The sequence below is a fragment of the Aptenodytes forsteri genome, unplaced genomic scaffold (genome assembly GCF_000699145.1).
Source record: "Aptenodytes forsteri isolate BGI_AS27 unplaced genomic scaffold, ASM69914v1 Scaffold290, whole genome shotgun sequence".
NCBI classification, from domain to species: domain Eukaryota; kingdom Metazoa; phylum Chordata; class Aves; order Sphenisciformes; family Spheniscidae; genus Aptenodytes; species Aptenodytes forsteri.
This window is the reverse complement of record NW_008795244.1, coordinates 1,558,186-1,572,734: the sequence shown is the minus strand read 5'-3', so window position 1 is coordinate 1,572,734 and position 14,549 is coordinate 1,558,186.

Genomic DNA, 14,549 nt, shown 5'->3' with positions numbered 1-14,549 from the left:
TGTCCTGAAAGGAGATTCTTCAGGAAAAAGGAGTCCTTCATGAAGGACTTACTGAAGTTTCCCATGGGTGGGTGCCCCAGGACAGAAACTTGTTTATCATGTAAACCTCTCCTGCAGCTGGGGCAGAGCCTGAGCTGCTGGGTGCAGGACGTAATGTCAACAGTCACAGGCTGATAGAAACCTTGAAACCAGTGCTTTGCAGCTAATAATATCAAAAGCACCTTTATTTAAATTTTCTCAACCTAGCATGTCACTGCAGAACTGGAAATACTCACCACCACTTAATTTTTATCTATTAGTGTGCAAATGTGAGCAGCTGGCAATCAACAGCGATTGCTGCATTGAAATCTTTCACTTCTGGGGACCAGAAGGGAGCATGAACAACTTCATTATGTGGATGCTTCAATATAAAAAGGGACACTTTTTATAGCAAACAGACTAAAACCAAATTACGGACAGAGCATCTCTTGTGACATACCCGAAGAGACGTGCAGGGCAGCAGTGGTACCGAGCATGGTGGTTTGGGCTGTGGTCACTTTGCAGTGTCACACATCGCTCTGCAGCTCTGTGGCCCCACATCGGGTCCTATCGGGTGAGAGCAAATGAAGATACGTGCCACCCATGGTCTGCCAGCAGCCAGAGAAGCACATGCGAAGCAAACCGAGGACTTCAGGAGCCCGGGAGGTCCCAGTGGCTGTGCACAAAGCCCTGGCTTCGCTGTGCCCCACGGGCACTGTGGTGCCTCCGAGGGCAGGCAGGGGCTGGGTCCCTGCCAGCTGCGAGGTGGGTGCTCGGTGCCCGTGGCCATGTCAGCAGCACCCAGCTGGCGGGCTCATTCTGTGCCAGCCATGCACACCAACGGTGGTTGCCCAACAGTCTGTGACACAACGCTGGTCGAGCTGCCCCAGTGAAAGCACCTTGGGCTGGTTTCCCCGAGCCCTGCCAAGGTGGGTCCTGCCACCCCCAGAGCAGCGCGGCTGGAGCCTGGGGGTCGCACAGGAGCATCACCAGACCCCAGGTGTCGGAGTGACTGCTGCCCTTGTCTTCAGCTTCCTCCCTTCAGTGGCCACCCCTCACCTCAACAACAGGCACCCGCTGCACAAAAACATCAGCCCGGCTTAGCAGAGCCAGACCAACCCTGTGAGCCCAGTGTGACCGGCAGCAGTACCGCCTGCCTCTCACACTCGCAAACAGGCTTAAAGACGTCGATCGATGATCTCAGTGCTGATCGATATTGCTCTGAGCACATGAATTTGAAAGCAAACAGGTTGCACAGATGCGGCATTACCCAAGATGTTTATTTACAAAACAAGCATGCAAAAGGCGGCCCAAATCTTGCAGGTAAAGGAATTGTGAGAAATGGATGTGTTTGCTGCATGGTGGGAGAATAAGGAAGCTGAATAATGCTCAGTGGTAAAGCATGAATCACTCCCCAAAAGAGCAAGACAAAATTGGCAAGGAGGAGGTGTCAGGCACCCAAACTGGCCCGATGAGCTGAAGTAAAACCTCAGATACCCGGGAGATCCTCTGCTAATTGCCACATTTTCTAAATTAAAACATAAGCTTTAGACAGCAAGAGTAACAAATCCCGAATTATATTGTTTTCATTCACTTGATGTTTGTAGATAACATTAAATAATTCAGAGTAGAAACTTAATAGCATGCTGGTCAAAGTCTGAAGGCTTGTAAAGGCAACAGTAGTTGAGCACAAGACCCCTCCTGCAATGGTCACCACCATTTTATTTAACCGGGTTTTTTTTGCTTAGTTACAGTTTTCTCCTTCTGGCTTATCAGTTCAGAGTAGCAGCTCAGATGCCTGGATAAGTGGGAGGATTTGGGGGTTATAATACAGAAAGAAGGAGCCTATTTCAAAGTCTGTGGGAGAAGAGGGCAGTGCAAAACCAGGGCTGACTCATAACCAGCCCCATTAGCCATGAAAAGGCAAATGGGGGTAAACGCGAAGGGGAACCCAAGGGGAGCAGTGGGGCAATGCTGGGTCTCCGCTGTGCTGCCTCAGGGCTGGCTCGGGGCTTCAGCCCCACCACCGAAGCAGCAGGCAGGGTGAGATCAGCCCGATGGTGAGGCGCAAGGGAGCAACGCTGGTGGCCAGAGCTGCCGAAGACGGTGCCAGGAGAGGGAGGTGGCAGCCGGTCTCGGTAGCCCTCCCACCACCTCGCACAGGCTCCTCCAGAGAGTTTACAAATGAAACCCTGGCATCAAATAAACCGTCCCTGCTGAGATGGCCGCATGCATCCCTGCGGCACAGCTCCCCGCGGCTCCTGCCCCTCAGCCCCCAGCCAGCACCAGCGTGGCCGCCGCCGAGGGATAGGCTTTCCAACACAGCTCAGCCTTGCTGCAGCTCCACTCTCACTGCAAGTCCCACACATCATGGAAGAAACACCTCACCACCCAGCCTCAGACCCACAGAGCATCTAATTTTAAGTTTCCTTTTATCAGCTAATTTGATCTCAGTTTAAAAAAAAAAAACACAACAAAGAAACTATGTTTAAAAAAAAAGCAGAATGCTAGAGAGCATTAAAGGCTGTGAAATGAAAGAGGTGGAACCACAGAAAGCAAATTATTTTATCTTGAACAGCAGCAGGAAGAACAACAGTCGATAGGTCTGGTTGCCCAGAGACAGCAGAAAGCTCCCCAAAAGCACGCTCTGCGGGGATAAACAGCTTTTTCAAGATGCACAAGTCTCTGCCCAGAGTTACAAGAACTTTGGTGGGATGTAAAGTGTGTTTTACAGGCTCAAATCCTGCTCGGGTTCCCTTGATGAAGTTTTCACCCAGAGGAAGAGTTGATTCTGAGCACAGCTCTCCCCACCAGCCCCCCTGGCCACGCTACCTCCGGGCACATCCCTCGGCTCTCTGCCCAGCAGGGCCGAGCAAGCCCTGGGGAAGCCGGTGGTGGTTTTCCACGTGCTTCCTCCATCCGTGGCTCATCATGAGTCTCCATGCAGAGTCAGAGCCTGTACTTGGTCTCATGGGGGGCACGTCCCGCTCTCGGGGTGCAGGCACTGCCCTGTTTTTCTTTAACAGATCCCCAATGCAATTATAAAAATTAAATGCGAAGCCTGTATTTTTCATGATGTGGAAATGAGTATTTTAAGAATACTGTTTTGACAAATTATAAACACAGTGACAAAGGCAGAAGATAACAATTTTCAAATAAATGTGTGATACTGGGTTACCAGCGGCATTGACAAAATGGCCCTAGGTGTGAGCTGATCTCTGTCGGAAGTGGGAGCATCTGACTGCCTGCAGGTAAGATGCTGTATATTCAATGAAGTAATTTAGATCACACCAATGCAGTAAAAGATTTGGGACCAGGGATAAATTACCTACATGAGCTCTACACCCAAGGCCACTTTCCATGAAGGAGTGAGGCGTTCCCCTGGCTCGCAGCGACCCCTTGGCCCCCCAGTCCTCAAAGTCCCATGTGCCCAGGACATTCCCCAGCTCCTTCCAGTAGTGCTGGGCTTCACTAACCCTGGGATCTGAGCTTGGCTGATGGTGAATACATGAAATGCCCATTTATTTCATATATATATAATATGCATGACTATCTGTGCACTGTAGAGATACACTAGTGTGCTATTGCACTTGTTCCTATCTAATCCCAACTGCAAATCAAGCCAGTTTCTGTGGGGCAGCTTCTTCTGTGCTCAGGTGTTCAATGAAGAAGTTCCCTGGACCCAGCAGGATCCTCTTGTGATGGCCAAGCAGGATTTCCACCACAGCGAGGGCTGGCGCAGCTGCATTATATGGACACAAGATCGGACCTCCCAGCTCCCACAGACTGCGTGCGAGTGGGAAAGGAAGGAATATCTATAGCCCGGGGTGCAAAGGGAAAAAGAGCCATCCCTCAGCTGCCTGCTAGCACCCAGAAATCCTTGAGGACTTCCAAATAAGCAATAACCCAAACTTGGCTTGTGAAACAACAGCTTGCAATCCACAGGCTTCTCCTGTCCAACAAGCTTGGGTCTGTTGGATCTTTTCCAAAAACTGTTGGCAAGAGCAACGGGACCGGAAAGGTATTTACAGGCTGTGTCCTGCGGATTGCTGCGGTTTTACGGGGACTCAAGTCACCATGTAGCTTGTTGGAATTAATGTTCCTGAGATTCCTACTTTGAGATGGTCGGCTGAGTCCCAGCTCCTTTCTGTGCATTATTAATCTGCAGCCATTTCACTTAATAACAACAGGTTATAAATTAACTGGCTGCTACTTTTATGGTTTCCCAGGTTTTTCTCAGCGGAAGCGTGGGCACTGCAGTGAGCACCATCCTGGGGGGTTGTGCTGAAAAGGGTCAGAGCTTGTCCTGGCTTCAGCAAGCAGCAGTGAGCTATTCCCCCGCCGCTGGGCAGCAGCACGCCCCAGCGCCCGCAGCCCAGGGGACTGTCGGTGCTCCCTGTGGGGCCGAATTCAGCCCTTCCCTAGCACCACTGCCATCAAAACTGAGCATATGCTTGATGGTTATCCTGCTCCTGGGCTGCACACACTGCAAAACTAATGCTGGGTATCTTTTAGCCAAACACCTCCATGCTCCATTTTCCTCGGTGTTTCCATACCTCCCGGGAAGTGCAAAGACAAAGTTTCCGTTTCTGTCAGGATTTAACTGCTTGTGGGGCTTTCTGAAGAGACCCGCTGGGGTGCCAGGGCCACAGGGTTATCCCAGGCACATTAAAGAGAAAGAGTCCTGGCTGCACGAGCACTTGAAATGCTGGCAGGGGCTCTGCCCTGCTGCGCCTGCGTCCTGCCTGTTGCACTACTGCCTTTCCCCAGCATTGCCGGTGAAAATACGGAGCACCAGCATGCTATCTTTGGCATATCTTAGCAGGCCACGGAGTCCCAGTGCACAACAAGAGCAGCAGTGGCAGGCAGCTCGCCGGCAGGCAGCCCAAAGCAGGCAGCTCACCGGCAGGCAAATCACCGGCAGGCAGCGTGCTCTGAAGCAGTAGCAGAGCAGAACTTTGGACTGGTGATTTGCGGTTCACTCTGTAGATCCAAGCCATTTCTGGTTGACCCCAGCCTGTGGCAGTCTTCTGGCTGGCTTCATCAAGCTCTGGTTTCCCTCTGAACGCTTCGAATTTTTCAGGAATGAAGTCAAAAGGAGAATTAATTCTGAGTTCACCCAGGCTTGTCCCTGCCAGCATTGCCGTAAAGCACAGAGCAGTTTCAGCAGGCCCCATCACCGATGCTAACAGGGAATGCACAGAAATTCAGCCCTTGCTTTGGTCCACTGCAGAACATAAAAGAACCACTTTGAATATAAAGTATGTTAAATATGTTCAAATGCATTTTATTAAAGACAATGTATTTATATTTTGGGCCGCTTTGTTTTGTAGCAAAGGATAGAAGCCCCAGCTATTATGACTTTTTGTAAACATATTGATTTAACAAACCTTGTCCACCCTTCAACATACAGGCTATTTGCACAGAAGGGAGCCACAGTTATTACATGCATCCATTAGGAAAAATAAATTCAGCATTTATAAAGGCTCTTGGGCTTGCAGATGAAAAGAAGCGTACACCCTGTTTTAGAGTGACTTTACAGTGTGAAGGCATAATTCCCAGCAATTTGTGGTTTATATGACAGGTTGGAGTCAGTTGGATTTTACCTGATGTATTTGCAATTCACTGGCTCTGAACGTGAACAGGCTTTAAAGAACAGAGACAAAAACATGCCTAGAAACCCTTTGCCCACATTTGGGCAAGGTTTTGTCCCATCCTGCCAAATTAGGGAAAGGTCGTAGCCTGTCTCTCCCACCATGAGAGCTGTGTGACGCACAAACACCTCCAGTTCCCCTCCAAGGGAGCTCACCCGCCAGTGAGTCTGGACCAGTCTTCATGGCTAAGTACTGTGCAGTAGCCCGAGACCAGAGAGATGTCCCACTGGAGCTGGGATGAAGCCCATGTGCCGAGGGCGACAGCACATAGAGGCAGGTTTGGGGTGGGAAGTCACCCCTGCCACAGAGCTGACCCGCCCCAGGACTTCACAGGCTGGTGATGCTTCAAACCTGCCTCGACCACAGCCTCCCTCCATCCCTTCCCCAGCACAGGCAGACAACATGCCAGGGGCCTCTCTTCCCCGCAGGGGAGAGCTGGCTCCTGTAACTCAGGTGTAAGAGATCTTAAATCTTTAAATACTGATACTTAAAATCTTTAAAACTAAAGGGATCTTTGAAATATTAACATCTTTTATGGTACATAAATGTCATGAAGGCAAGGAAATATCAGCTTTTTGTAGGGCATCTCATTTAGCAGAATAAAATGCAACAAGGTTCAGTGGCTCAAGACTAAAACCAGAGAGTTTCAAATTACAATTTAGGTGCTATGTATGTAAAAGAGTGAATGTAGCCTTATACTAAATCCGCTAGACGTGATAGAGTCTCTATCTCCTGGAGCCATCAAATCATGACTCTTCCTCAGAAGAGGACAGGTAAAGCCTCCGCTGACACATTCACCAGGCCCTTGCACTAAACCACCTCACTGCCCTTTCTGGTCTTCAAAAGTTGCTCATTTTTCTGTTAAATCTGTGCTATTACCTTGCACCGAATGAAGAGGGGGTGAGTCACTAATTTACAGGGATTGGATGTGTCGAAACACTCTGGAAATAAATTATTTAGCCTCAGAATAATCAGGTTTCTCCCCGTCCTATCCCTTTCATGCTGCTGCTCTTGATCTTTTGAAGGCCTTTGACAGGAATGTGAGACGAGGCTACAGACTCTGCAAATTACTGTTCTCTCCAACCGGAGCATTTCCTTCATCAGCCGTCCCTGCAGTTGGTCATCTCCTGACCCAGTGCAGCAGAAGAAAGCCTCATTAATTCCACAGTGACAAACTTCAACTGAAGCCTTTTAATGACAATGCTTTATCCAAACCATAATAATAATAAAACAACCTCTGCTTCGCTGAAGAACGTCCTTTTAACTTGGCTGGCTGCTGGCTTCAGAAGCAGTCCACATTGGTGGCAATGCCAGCCCAGTGCCGCGGTCAGAGCAGCGATAAAGCAGCCCGGCAGGTTAAACCTCCAGATAAATTTACATTATGAAGGGCAAGAACTTATTGTCCTTTTTGTCCTCTGCCAAGGGTGCCATGTCCTCCCCAAAGGTGACAGAGCAGGACACGTACTCATTGACTGCAAAAGGGCATTGTGTTTGCAGAGGCAGCTACCAGCAGTGCCCATCCCGGAGGTGCCACTGGCGGGGCAGGGGACCCGTAGGGTTACTGCACCCACAGTGATGTCTCCCACACAGGGGGCAGGCAGGCACTGTCCTGAGATTAAAACAAAAAAAACAAAAGAAAATGCCCCTCTGAAGCTAAAGTATGAGGAGTGAAATGTCTCCTCCAGAAACACGCAAGTCCCACATTTGCAGGGTTCCTGCTCTTTCCTAAAGCCTCTGAGGTGGGCACCAGCCCATGGTTCATCAAACCAAAGGTCAGTTCAGTCTCTACAAAGCCCAGCAGTGTAAGTAAGTAAGTGCTGCATTACCGCAGCGCATCTTCTTCCAAGACCAGGGTACAAAGGCATCTTCAGGACAGCCTGAGAGCAACCTCCAAAGACAACTGAGAGTACAGAACCATTTAATGCCATGTTTAAAATTAGGATCTTTTCTAAATATATAAGATTAAAAAACCCCATAAAGATCAACCCAAACCTGAATTACTTCAGATCATCTTAACTCATACGTATCCTTTACAGTGGATGATTCAAACTATCCTATAGCTCAGCCAGAGACCAAAATCCCAGAGAAGTACGTCTTGGTTTATGGAAATACTTTGCAACTGGACAGGGAGGTCTGCGGGAGACATAAACCATCCCAACTCCATTAGAAGTCACTAAACTTCTGCCAGCCTGCAGTATGACAGGATTTCACCCAGTGGCAAAATTTATTTCTAGTTTAAAATGGCCATTCCTAAGTCTCATAGGCTGATCAGAAATTTAATGAAGGTAACATTGTGGTCGCTTTTAGGAAGTTTAATAAACTGAATTTTATTGATTATTTTTCTTATTAAATGCATGCCCAGTTCTACAGTATCTCTCGCTGCTACTGTATAATTAGAACACGTTTGGTATATGATGAATATCAATATATTCTAACTAAAGAGCTTCTGACATTTCGTTTCCCACTGTCCTCCCTAGTACGACTTGAAAGACCAAGGACAGCAATATGTCAGATTTTGCTGCCCGTGCTGGTGTGTAAATCCACAGGAGTGAAGCCAAAGACATGAGATGACTCTTGACCAACGTAACCTAAGGCAAGAGCTCCTGCAGAAGCGATACTCCACAGTAGTAGCATCCATCCGTCTGTCCCTCTCTGCTCTGCACTACTTACTGAAGGCTACATTCAAACCTACCAGGGTTAGGACTCTCCTTCCAGACTGGTGCCTTCAAAATTACTGTTGCTTTGATACCTAAATAACCCTGAGACACTGACTTCTTTACAACCCCACAGACCCTGGCTCCTGCCCACCACAGCCAGGCTCCGCTCCCACACCGAGTCCAGATAATTCAGTTTTCATTCATGTGTCCCCAGCTGACAAATAAAACTCCCACTTGCTGATGACATGGTTATCTTTCAAATAGTATCTAGTAACATACTTGCCCAGAAGTTATTTTGGTAAATCCCCCAGAATTTAGTTATGGATGTGTCATTTCAATCAAAGTAAAGAAAAAGACACGATCAGTGCTGCAAAGGCAGCATGCAGCTGAAATGTTTGTCTATGAATTACACCACAAGTAGTTCACAGAAGACATTCCCAAGTTTGCAAAGCACATGGATGCATACCTTTGAGCGAGGATTTTTTCAGAACCTTGATCTGATGTAATAAACTGCAGCTGACAGAGCCTCATCACAGTTGACCTCAGGCAAGGAGGTGCCCCAGTGTGAGGAGGAACCACTGCTGGGTGCAAGCAGAGGGACCGTCTGCATCATGAATGCAAATGTGCAACATATACAAATACTGCAAGTCAGTCTGAGCTGTCTGTGTGCCCTCCTCCATGCTCAGAATATGGTTTGCCATTTTGTTTTATAAAGAGCACATCAATGCCACAGGGGGCTTTGGAAACCAGTACTTTGATGCATCATTTGCTAATGAAATAATAACTCCATCACTAACGATCTTTTCATTATTATTTTGGTGGTTGTTTTTGATTAGAAACCCATGTTTATGTGATCGCTGGGTTGCAGCTCAGCTCTGTAAGTCACCTAGCATCACTGTCCTAAAGCTTTTCCACAGACCATGTTCAAAGCCCCACTCCGTGGGCTCTCTGTGCAGCCCCGAGGTGCTCCATGTCCCTGCCAGCGGGCAGCTCCGGCTCGGAGCCCCCGAGCTGCTGCCCACCCACTATCAGCAAGCCGGCCAAGCCCACCCGTGTCCTGCTGCTGGCAGGCAATGGGCACGGACACTACACATGCTGCAAAATCCAGCCCAGGATCTGCGGCTGGTATTTTAAGACTCAGAAACCAAGATTTTGGCTTCCAAGCCTGGGTTTAATTGCTCAGAGAAATAGTCTGAAAGTTACTGTCCTTGGCACCTGTGCTGTGCATGGCGGGAGACAACAGGTCCAGCTTCCAGGAGAGCACCAGCAGCCAGCTGCCCGTAGCCCTGAACTAGGAATGCAGAGGCATAGCTTAACGAGGGCAGCTACAAGCTGTCAAGCGCCCAGGAGCATTTATCCCAGGATAAAAAAATCAATCAGGCAGCAATATTCAAACACCGGCAACCATATGCCCAGGCTGCCCCTCCTACCCCGCCTCCCTCTCCGCTGCTCCCTGGGCACCCCGAGCCATGTCCCCAGGCACCCCCAATGCCAGACCCCGCAGTGACAGCGGGTGGCCGCCCCAGCTGCCTCCTTCCAGCCCACAGTGGCTCTCAGAGCCGGGAGAGGAGCTGGGGCTGCCAGTGCCTGACCCCCTCTGCACTGCACCAGTCCTGGTCCTTCACCTGCTCCAGCCTTCACCTCGGGCTGAGAGTACGAGGAGCTGCTGCATTCTATTAACAGCAACGAAATCACCAGTAAGCAATAATAATTAAAAGACCCAGCAAGCTGTCTGGGAAACGCAGCCCATCCAGGCTCTCCCTTCCCATGTCTTACTCCCTGGTTCCAGGCTGGGACGGGCTATGGCGAAGCCACGCACACCAGTGCATCACACAGGCTCAACCAGTGCATCATGTGAGCTTGGCCAGTGCATCGCAGGAGCTCAGCTGGTGCATTATGTGAGTTTGACCAGTGCATTGCACAAGCTTGGCCGGTGCATCGCACAAGCATGGACAAGCAGCCATAAGCCAACAGGATCCTCAGATCCACACGTGACTGTCAGCAAAATGTCCTATTAAAAGCAGTCTTAAGGTCAAAAAGACACTCTAGAGCCTGCACTCGCTCGTGGTCTGCACTTCACACACACATCTGTGGCAATTGAGGGCACACAGGCTGCAGTGGGCAGTGGGATGAGCCCCGGGTGCCCCATCCATCCCCTCCACACTCACAGCCCAGCCACCCACCGCAGCCCCCACAGAGCTGCTCCGCACGTGGAGACCTTTCCAGCTGCCTCAGAAGCAAAGCAAGCACCAGTTTGAGCCTGGCAGGGTTTGTTTTTAATCACCTGCTCTCACCCAGAGCCTGGTTTTGACACTTCATTTATCAGACCGTCAGAAAACTAACAGCTGCAATCAGTTTATATATATTCATTTAGGGAAAAACAAAACCAAAAAGGCACTGGGTGCCAAGTGCCAAACAAACTCTGTTTGTCTCCTCCCCATCCCCTCCTTCGCTTTAAAAACACAATTACAAAACCACCACAGTGGGGTTTGGCCCTGTTCCCTCGTATGTATTGACATAGCAGAATTATCTAAGTTACTGGAAATTAATTATTATAGCAGCTCTGTCAATAAATTAGTTTGATTACAGTAACAATGTCAAAGTTAATAATTCAGCTGATATTTTACTGGACTATGCAGTCATTGCCCATTATCGATTGATTTTATTTAGTCACTCGGTCTTAGGTTTATATCCCTTTTACACTAAGCATCTCAAAACAAATTACAGGGTCACACTGCACCCTCCCTGCTCTTAGTGCTCTGGCTCCCTCGCCTCTGCTCTGTTAAGTCAGAAAGTTTACGCTTTCAGAATAAAATAATATTGCTACTAAATGTAGTACTGTTTTCAAAGTAGATGCATACATTTCAAAGCGAATGCTGCTTTGAAATGACAGGGTGAGCAGCATCTTGCCTTTCCGGTCTTGGAGCTGGACCCTGTGCTGGCTGGCCGAAGCTGGGTGATGTTACTCACCTTGTCTCCTCTGCAGTAGTTATTTGAGCACAGGTCAAAATCCTCTATGTCAGTGTAAATTCCTCTTCCAGCTCAGCCCCCAGCAAGGGCTTTGGAAACCCTCCACTTTGTGCAGCATCCCGACGAGCGGCTCCTGCTGGCACCCATCCCAGCATACAGCACACCCGCGCTGGTAAGCGAAGAAGATGGGTACCGTAAATTCCTGCCATGCCCAGGGCTTTCTGCTGCATGAGGACACAGTGCCAGGGTCACTGTGGCTGGGCAGACACATGGCCGGGCAGACTTGTCACCAGTGCCACTGGCGTCCCCAGCCATCCTGCTGGGACGGGAGCCAGTGCCAAGCGGTTCCCCACCAGCAGCGACCTGGGGTACGTGCAAAATGGGTGTTGTGAGATGCTGGCACGCCACCTTTTTCTTTGTATTTTTCACCCCAAATTAGGTAAAAATAGTAGATGACTCTTTGTAAAGCCTTTCGTGGTTCCAGCAGTGATATTCAATAGTAACTACAAACCACCCACTTTGGTTACAACAGGTAAAGCTGACATTCTGAAATGCTCCGAAGAGCAATGCAAATGCAAGGAGGGCTGCTTTGTTTATTTGGGAACGTGTCTGCTAATTGGTACGGCATTGCTTAGTTCCCACATCCCACCTTCTGCCACTCTGTGTAGAAATCAGTCCAGGGGCTTTCAGCTGCGGCACCAGCAGGGGAGGGCACGAGGTAAGATCTGGGTGCATGGGCTGGAAGTTGCACGTGAGCCCGGAAACCTGTGCAGCAATTTGGGAAATGCTCGTTAATAATTTACAGAACATTTTATAGTGATATTGCCCTGTGTCAGGTGGAAGGTCTTATTTCAGGAAGAGCCTGTGTCTCTACCTTCCCCTTTTGCACTGAGCTGGGCTCCACTCCAAGTGGCAGGCAGGGCTGCACCCTCCTTGCAGTAGAGGGTTGCAGCGGCTGCCCGGGCGCACTCCCGACAGTGGTCCCCCTTGCCACGAGTACATTTTAATTCAAGTTTCCTACTTGATCGAAAGGCTATTGAACCGCCTGGGCCTGAGTTATCCTTGGTTTATGCTGTCTTGCAGTGTAATTCTGAAATTAAATCACTTACACGATGCATGCTAGCCGATCCTGAGCTCCCAAAATTAAAAGCCGTTTGTGCAAGCAGCTGTGGTGCCACAGCGGAGGGCTGGGGGGAGCACGGCTACAGGAGTTCCCAGCAATCCTGATAAATAAATAAGGAAAGGCAGCACCCATCTCCCCCAGAGCCCACCGACCCAGGGGCTGCACTCTCCCTGCAGCTGCCCTGGATGCTCCTGCTGATCCCCGGCTCTGCAGAAATACAGCTTTAAATCCATAAAGCCATTAGGATTTCCTAAGAAAGCTCTCGGGTTCGTAAAACCAAAAAGTAAACAGACCATTTCCTTATGTACCTCCCAGAACAGAAGACCGGCTGTATCACTCATTTTCTGCAATCCTGAGTCTACAGAAACTGGGTGTTTTATTGCACTTCTGCAGTCTGTAAAGCAAGGCCAGGGGCCACAGCGGCATGGTGAAACGCAGCAAACCCCGGGGTTTGCATGTGAGCATGCAAGTGCCGCCACTCCTGGCTGCTTGGCGTGTGCATACAGTGCTGGTGGTCCTGGCACAGCCAGAGGAGACCAGGGTCTGCTGAGACCGAGCAAAGCTGTCCTCCCAGAAAAAGCACCTGAGTTCAAAGAAATAATGAAGATTTTTTGTAATTTAGTGAATATAAATGTGTTTGAATGAGCCCTGAAAGCTACAGTACCAATGAAATTGTGATGAACTTTGAACTGTAGGCATACAGTTGGCGTGATTCAGATGAAGCATACACTTCTGTACTATTTATAAACAGCAGTGAGCCAAATTCCCCCCCATTTTTATACAGAACATTACCAAACCATTTTAATTAACATATCAAAAAAAATAAATGTGTTAGCTTCACCTTGCCATCTGACTTCAACTGCATTTACAATGTCTTGTCCCCATCCCTAAACTCTCAGCCCAGCATCTCCCCGGGAGGTAGATGAAGGCAAACCCAGGAAACCCCCCCGGCTCCTCTCCCCCCCTCTGCGTCCTGCCACTCTGGGGGCATCTCGGTGGCATTGCACATCATGGACAAACCCTGCCTGCCTCAAGACCGCTCACCTGCCAGCAGATCTGAACATCATTGCCAGAAGGTGTTCCTCATCATGCTGGCATTCCCACTGTAACATCAGAGGTCTGTTGGGTTTTAGGATTGTGTTTTTCCTTGACAGGACTCTAAATCCAAATTTTTGTTGGATTTTGGCCTGGAAAGCTTTTCTCAGAATTAACCCTCACTTTAAATAAATATATCTAAGGACATACTTATGGAGCTGCTGCTCTCTTGTTTCTTATTAGTTGCCTTTTCAGACAGCAAGAAGCAAAGGTACCCATTATCTCACACAGGCAGCTCGTCACCCAACTACAGACCATCGGCCACAGGAGATGCTCAGTGACAGCAGCAAATGTCAAAATGCTACTTAAAAACAGAAAGAAGTGACAGGTTTGGAAAGTGTTTTCCTCTACAAGTCGTTCCTCCTCCTCTGTGCCTGCCCCCCTTTTCTGTTCCAGTCTCCACCTTCAGAGCAGAAGGTGAGCAGACACGCAGGAGCAGATGCCAGCGCACGTGTGGGAGGAAGGTGACGGTTCTCCGGGCAGACACAGAGGAGGGCAGGTGGAGCAGCACACCGCTGCGGCATTACACGCTCCTCCAACGGCTCCCCACAGGATGGGAATGAAAGGGTAAGAAGCCTGGAGGAAACAAAGAATAATGAAAAATGAAAGTTGTCCTTTGTGTGTTTCCCTGGCATCACCTAACAACATTTCAGGAAAAGCCAACAGCATCAGGTCACCAAAAGCAAGTGCGACACCACCCAATTGCAATAACGGATTTGCCATTGGAAATCTGGGGTCTAATTCACAGCAGGCAGCCCAAGGCTTTAGCAACACTGGCCATCACATCACTCAAGCATGCTACGATAAATAAATAAATTAACTACATTCAGCAACACATACGTGATGTTCTCTCCTTCCCTTGCTAGAGGTGGTAACTTCAAATTCTTCTGACCCTCAGTATGGAGTCCCCGACACTGTGCAGAGAATGAGCCTAGAAAGGCGAGACCTACGCCTGAAAACAGTCTGCAAAGTTCAGGCTTGATCCCAAACACTTCAGTGTCACAGGGGTTTGCAAATTCATATGCAAACCTC